Source organism: Haliotis rufescens, unplaced genomic scaffold (assembly GCF_023055435.1).
Source record: "Haliotis rufescens isolate VD_foot unplaced genomic scaffold, xgHalRufe1.0.p SCAF_11, whole genome shotgun sequence".
Lineage (NCBI taxonomy): Eukaryota > Metazoa > Mollusca > Gastropoda > Lepetellida > Haliotidae > Haliotis > Haliotis rufescens.
Window position 1 is genome coordinate 23,850,988 of NW_025963791.1, and position 8,242 is coordinate 23,859,229.

Genomic DNA, 8,242 nt, shown 5'->3' on the forward strand with positions numbered 1-8,242 from the left:
CAAATGGAAAGGAGAGAATTAATGGTACACTTACATGTACATCGGGACCGTGAAGATCCGGAGTAGAATTGGTCTTCAACAACCCATGCATGCCGTAAAAGGCGAGTATGCTTGTCGTAAGATGCGACTAACGGGATCGGGTGGCCAGCTCGCTGACATGGTTGATGCATGTCATCGTATCTTAGTTGCGTGGATCGTTGCTTATGGTGTAACTCACTGGATCGTCTAGTCCAGACTCGATTATGTACAGACCGCCGTCATATAGCTGGAATATTGCTGAGAGCGGCGTTAAACAACAAACAAACCGCCGAGAAGGCGGTAAAATCTTCTCACAATAAATGAATAAATGTCCCACTGACATGTTAGCCAATTTCGTATAGAGAAATACACGTTACCAAGCTGGCCTGACGAGGGTGTACAAATTTGTTGTTTGTTGTTTAACGCCGCACTCAGCAATATTTCAGCTATATGACAGAGGTCTGTAAATAATCGAGTCTGGACCAGACAATCCAGTGATTGGTGTCATGAGCATCGATCCAGAACAATTGGGATACGATTACATGCATCAACCAAGTCAGTTTTCCCACTTTCCAGTGGTCCTTTCATACCGACCTATTCCTACATTCCAGCGACCCGTTCATACCGATGTACAAGTTATCTTATCTCTACTACACGCCGACGGCGATGGCAGTGCTCGTCATCGTGGGATTGTTCGTTAGCCTCATCACGGGTCTGCTACCAAAGCTATTATTAATCAAAATTATTTTTGCTTAACATGTCGATATTTGCCGTGAGTAATGTACTGAATCTTTATCACAACTAAAATAAGGTGCCATTTTTAAAAAAATAAGCCACAACAAACGCATTCTTCACAAATGTATTGACGGGCAATTACTAATGAATAATTATTCAGAATGTAACCGAACCTATATAATAGCTCTCAATGTTTTTCTTCTATTTTTTTTTCACAGTGAATACGAGAACTTTAGTGAATAGAATTCATCAAACTTTTAGTCACATTTTTCCATGTTTAAGGTTTGAGACGTCCGGAGAGCATTGACCCTCGTCTAGTCTGCCCTCTGTTTGACCGCCTCTTCCCCTGCTTGCCAGAGATGATACTCAGGCCTCTCAGATGCGGGGTCAACTATAAAGGGGTAGGTCATAGCATACAAGTAACTGTATAACACCCTACAGATGGTCAGTCATTTAGGTGTTTAACGTCCAATGATAATTTCGTGGACGCGAGGACCTACACACAGTGACGACTACTCGACCCGTGAGGGAGTGAGGGAGTTGGGTTTAACGCCGCTTTTAACAGTATTCCAGTTATATCAGCTTAATGTGGGAGGAAAGCCCGAAGTGATGCAGGTCTCAGACGTTTACCACTTTGGTGAAACCCACGAGCCCGGGTATGGTGCTGACAAACCTAGAAACATAATCGGGGAGAACCGGGATTCTGGCGTGCCCAAGGGACGCAACTCTGCACAGCGAATCGCGGCGCCTCAGACGACTGGGCCACCCGTGACCCCATTCGACCCTTGAAGATCCGGGGTAGAATAGGTCTTCAGCAACCCATGTTTGATGTAAAAGGCGACTATGCTTGTCGTAAGAGGCGACTAACGGGATCGGGTGGATCAGGCTCGCTGACTTGGTTGATACATGTCATGGTATCCCAATTGTGTGGATCGATGCTCATGATGTCAATCACTGGATTGTCTGGTCCAGACTCGATTATTTACTGACGCCGTCATATAGGGGGAATAATGCTGAGTGCGGCGTTAAACAACAAACAAACAATCAAACAAAGACAACTACTCGTGTTCACACTGACACATTTACCATTGTAGAACAGATTCTCGTCCAGAATCGCCCACGCGTGGTAAATCGCGAGTCTCTTGAACAGAGCAGTGCGTCATCTCGTTCCTCTACGAGAGAAAACCTGTGCAGTTTTTAACCTGTTTTGTTCAAGACATCGCTGTACTGTTGAAGGTACCGTAAAATCCCACATAAACCCAACTGACAATACCGAGGAGAGGCTGGATTTACTGCAATGTTGTTGTTGTTGTCTCTGTAGTATTTCAACAGAAATAAAATAGTTCAGCTACAAATCTCCGCCCACTGGACCAGACCCTTTTCCCGTGCTCTGATCCATGATAATAACGCCATCCTGTGTCTCCATGGGTCACAAAGTAGATGCAATTCATGGATTAGTTGGTTGGTTGGTTTGTTCTTTTAAGCCGCACTCCAGCTGTATGGCGGCGGTTCAATTCATGGAAAACAGATGGTAGAGAACTACTACTTTCATATGAAAGGCCAGCTTTACCTAAACCTTTGCAAACCTTACCTGTATACAGTAACTACTATATATTTATCAAACAGTCGCTATCGATGAATATTTTTCCAGTTGTGTTGAAGACACGCGGAGACGTATTTATGAAATGTGAAAGGGACGATTGCAGTTGTTATAACAATTGTTTTAACTTGCGCAACACACGAAACGAGCTTGTATGTCACCAATCTCATCAAAATCAGATCTTAGTTCTCACTATCCCTAAACAAAGAACTGAGGACATCCCATTACTTCAGAATGACCTTTCCTCCGACCAATCAAAGTGTCGCTTACTAGATCATGAAAGTGACACTCGGAATGTGTTTTCTAATCATGCAAGCTCGAAAACGTTAACACGATGTATTCCGAACGACAGTTACGGCCCGTACGACTAATTCCGTCAAAATTATTGTCTATCTTTCGTCTAACATTTGAACGGAGGAGGCGTTGCACAGTACGTGGGAAGCACTGCCATACAATCTCAATCACATATTAGTCCTTCCGGAATGTTCGTGTGTTCGGTTTTCAAACTTTTAATCGAGTACTGCGTCAACATATTTTTCAAGCTAGTCTGAAATGGAAGTCGCCAGGTTGAAACGAGTGCCATAAAGCTCGAGAAAGCTGCTTTCTAACTGGTTGATGTCGACTTCTTGTTAGTCATTTCAGTGGTCAGTCAAAGTTCGCGAAAGGTCGTTCTGACGTGACCCGTAATGGGTCCTCAGATCTTTGTTTAGCGGCAGCGAGAACTTAGATCTGATTTTAATGAGATTGGTATGTCACAGAGACACTCTGACAGCGTACTGCGTACACATCCCGAATACTAGTAGCTGGACACACTACATGCTATTCCGTTACTGCCATATTGCGTTTACAGTAGAAATAAAGTTACTTTCTTCCTCCGCTCTCTGGTCATGGTTTGAAAAGTTGATATGATACTATCGTCACGCCACATACAGTAAACTACGTTTATAACGAATATGCTCATAAAGAAATGACCGATGTAACAAACCTATGTTTCAGTCCCGGCCATTTGTTGTATATATGCTGTATATATGCTTATAACGAACTACGGTTTTTACGAACTCAAATTAGTGGTCCCTTTGAGTTCGTTATAACCGTAGTTTACTGTAGCTGTTTCAACATGCAGTTAGGAAAAATTGGTAGGTTGGTTTGTTGTTTTACGCCGCTCTCAGCAATATTCCAGCTATATGACGGAGGTCTGTATATAATCGAGTCTGGACTAGACGATCCATGGCCAGTGAGTTACACCATAAGCAACGATCCACGCAACTAAGATACGATGACATGCATCAACCATGTCAGCGAGCCGGGCCACCCGATCCCGTTAGTCGCATCTTACGACAAGCATACTCGCCTTTTTCGGCAAGCATGCATGGGTTGTTGAAGACCAATTCTACTCCGGATCTTCACGGTCCCAATGTACATGTAAGTGTACCATTCTCTCCTTTCCACGCAATTGGGATCGATGACATGCATCAACCAAGTCAGCGAGCCTGACCACCCGATCCCGTTAGTCGCCTCTTACGACATGCATAGTCACCTTTCACAGCAGGCGTGGGCTGCTGAAGACCTATTCTACCTGGAATATTGCTGAGTGCGGCGTTAAAAACAAACAAGCAAACAAATAAATCTTTATGAGAGATCTCAATCATATCAGAAGAAGTCAACTTTTTGTCCTAACGCTGACGGTATTTCCTTAGACTTTACAAGCCGTTTGATCTATCTTGTTTGTCGTGTTTCTTCACTGTTACTCCCCTGACATTTTTGCACGCTCTGAGCATGAAATATGTATGTATATATTCACGTTAGAAATGGAATATTCTTTATGTTGTTATAATTAGTTATTTTATCAGTTGAAACAGCGTCGCCAGGTCGTCGTTTTGGACTGTGACATGATCATTTTTTCATGGAATCCACCCGCTCCAGCAATGGACATGTGTCGTTTCATATTTGCATTATTTTCGATTTTGATTTCAGATGCGTGGAAATCTCAATGACACTTCCACCACCAAACAAGGGCAAGTAACTCTATTAAGTAAAGGTAGGTGAAGCTGAAATTATTCATGTCGTATAATTAATCCAAGCCAAAAAAACAAACATTTGCGTTTGCTCACAGTTTTCAGTCTCGTTTCACTTGGACCCAGCTGCTTGTTACTTGAGGCGACCTGATGGATCGGGAATTTGTTTTGAAACTATTTATTTTGTTAGCTACATCTGCACAGCCAGATATTGTTCAATAAAACTGAAAGCATAAATATATTTAAACAAAACAAGATTGTATTTTTTTGGCACACAATTTCTAGTTTTCTAATAAAAATGGTCAGTCCCTAAGTAAGACCTATTTGAATTTTAATCTTTCAAACTTTTTCTATCCTTGTTAAAATGTTTTTTTGTTTTTTGGGGGTTTACGCCGCACTCAGCAATATTCCAGCTATATGACGGCGGTCTGTAAGTAGTCGAGTCTGTACCAGACAATCCAGTGATTTACATCATGAGCATCGATCCACGAAATTGGGATCGATGACATGCATCAACCAAGTCAGCGACCACCCGATCCCGTAAGTCGCCTTTTATAAAAAGCATAGTCGCCCCTTGTGAAAATACCCAAACCATGAAAAGAAATACACAATAGACTTGTTACCCATCAACACCTCTCAATGAAACTAATGAAATATATTTTCCATCGTTCTTCTACCATTTTGAAAATACCATAAGCGATCGATTGTAGTGTTGCCACATCCATTTTCATTGAATTGTTTTTTATATGTTCTTATAATTGCATTCTGAACGGGTGTGAAGTCAGATCCAGATTTAGTTTATTTAGAATTCAAGGCCATCTGACCGATAGTATATTATATATATCTAAAATGTAACATATATCAGTGTTTATATCAGTGTCAGGGGCGGATTGTTATCTTGTTTGTTTGTTGTTTTAACGCCGCACTGAGCAATTTTCCAGCTATATGACGGCGGTCTGTAAATAATCGAGTCTGGACCAGACAATCCAGTGATTGACAGCATGAGCAGACTATACCAGACCCACGAAGATTCCGGGTTAGAATAGGTTTTCAGAAACACATGCTTGCCGTAAAAGGCGACAATGCTTGTCGTAAGAGGCGACTAGCGGGATCGGGTGGTCAGGCTCGCTGACTTGCTTGATGCAAGTCATCGTATCCCAATTGCGTGGATCGATGCTTATGATGTCAATCGATGGATTGTCAGGTCCAGACTCGATTATTTACAGACCGTCATATAGCTGGAATATTGCTGAGTTCGACGTTAAACCAATCATCATAACAACCAACCAACCTTAGTTCCGATTTTGCAGTTTTAAGTATCAGGTCCTTATCACGAACTGGAGCGGTCAGGTAGTCTAGTGGTTAAAGCGTTCGCTCGTCACGCCGAAGACCCGGGTTTGATTCCCGACATGAGTACAACGTGTGAAGCCCATTTCTAGTGTCCCGGATATTCCTGGAATATTGCTAATAAGGGCGTAAAATCAAACTCACTCACTCACTCTACAGACGAACTTAACAATTATAGGTGAAGGGGAGTACCGACATATCAGCCTATGTGCTATGTGACTAACTGAATATGACCGGTAGCTAGTCTCTCCGGTTGAGTACGTTCCTATGTTTGTATCTTCTTCTTATACTGTCCCGGTTTGCTTTAATATGAGGGGGCACGGGTGGCCCAGTCGTCTAAGGCGCCGCGATTCGCTGTGCAGAGTTGCGTCCCTTTGGCACGCCAGAAACCTATGATTGTGGGTTCGAATCCCGGTTCGCCCCGATTATGTTTCTAGGTTTGTCAGCACCATACCCGTGCTGATGGGTTTCACCGTAGTGGTAAACGTCTGAAACCTGCATCACTTCGGGCTTTCCTCCCACATTAAGCTGACAAGCAGTGATGTAACTGGAATAGTGTTAAAAGCAACTCCAACTCGCTCACTCACGTTTACTTCTTTGATAGAATGCCTACGCTCACTCACTTTAATATGACCCTATTAATATCAAAGTTAAACTTTCACTTAAGTTCCAGAAGAACGGGAAACAGATATATAAAAAGCTGACGAATCACCAGAGAAGATCCAGCCTATCGATTACTATGGTGTCGACGTAGAAGTAGGTGACGTGAAAGGTGGCGCCATTAATCCAGGATTTGACCCGATAGGCGAGGAGACCTCAGAACCGGAAGAATTTGTTACACATAGATTTTTGAAATCACAATTTCATCTTTATCATAAAAATTAATATTTCTGTACTTGTAATGCCATTACCCAAATCATTTCATTCTGTTTTTGTAATTGTTGTCCTGCTAGCTTCTTCTCAGTGACAAACGTCTGTACATATTAACATTATACAGCCTTCGTGACGAGCTGGTGTCAGTCGCATAAACTCCATTGCTTGTAGAATCATAATCTTTACCATTAGTTGGAACAAAAACAATCTCTTACAATCCAGGACACAGCTGATTTCAACATGCTGACAGATTTATGTATTTAAACTTACAACCGTCGTGTTGTCTTCAGTTTAATGTTCATAGTTACAGACAAGTATGTGTATCATGAAACTGAAACTCTCTTGTTATTTAATAATGATTCAATGCTTCTGATTATAAACTATTTATTCTACCATGAATTTGGAATTTACTCGATTCTGATTGGTCAATCAGAGGCTATCAAATCACATTAAACCCCCTCTGATTGAAACAGCTGGTTTGACGGCCGCATCGCCGCGGAAGCTAATAGTCATAGAATACGAGGTACTATTTTCAGTCATTATCGGTATCAATATTTAAATAATTATATCAGTCATGGTAGAATGGATATAAACATACTGTGTTTTCAATGTAGAGCTAGGTCACGCTGTGCGTTCGGTTCCAAATTCAATTTGGCGCGGTTAAGTCAACAGCTAGCTCTACATTGAAAACACAGTGTGTTTATCTTTAATTAAATAAGGATATAAATAACCGTAATGACAAGGAATAGAGCCCTATTAGACGACATATCAAGAGTGCACGTTTACAGTGATCAGAATAAAGACACTTTAATGATTGTAAGTTTTGTCATTAAGTGGTACACATTGGAAACATCTCTTCTTTACGTGGGGCGTTCGGGTAGCCTAGTGGTTAAAGCGTTCGCTCGTCACGCCAAAGACCCGGGTTCGATTCCCGGCATGGGTACAATGTGTGCAGCTCATTTCTGGTGTCCCCCGCCGTGATATTGCTGGAATATTGCTAAAAGCGGCGTAAAACCATACTCACTCACTCACTCTTCTTTACGTAGATATTTGTCTATGTTTCTATGGTTCGCGTTTCTATTGGCTGTGAGTATATTTTCGTTCAGATTATTTTTTAACAACTTCTATGTACACAAAAAATTGTTTGAAAGTAGTTTTTGTTTATTTTAGTTTTCAAATATCATGTACATTGTACCTATCTTGTTTTAAATATCGCTTTCTGTAGTCCCGTTGTAATAATTAGTTTAAAGTATATATTATGGTTATATTTTTCGCTAATACAATACATATATTCTGCATGTTACTCGTATAGGATTATTATACCCCTGACCTATAGTTACATCAAGGAATTCCGTCCGTCATTCTTTGTGCGACCTATAACTTGAAGACTACTGTATGTAGATTCTTTTCAAACTTGGTGAACTCTTTTCATAGTTATAGGAGAGGTGCAGTGCTAAGTTTGATTTCAATATTTGGATTTTCTGAAAAGAATACATCGTTTCTTCATTTCCTGATTTAGAATGTTTTTACTGAAACATTTGTGCGACCTATGACTGGAAAACTACCTAATGCATTCTTTTTTAAAATTAAGGATCATTTTCCATGGTAATAGAAGAGGGTATAGTTCAAAGTTTAATTTTGATATGTGTATTTT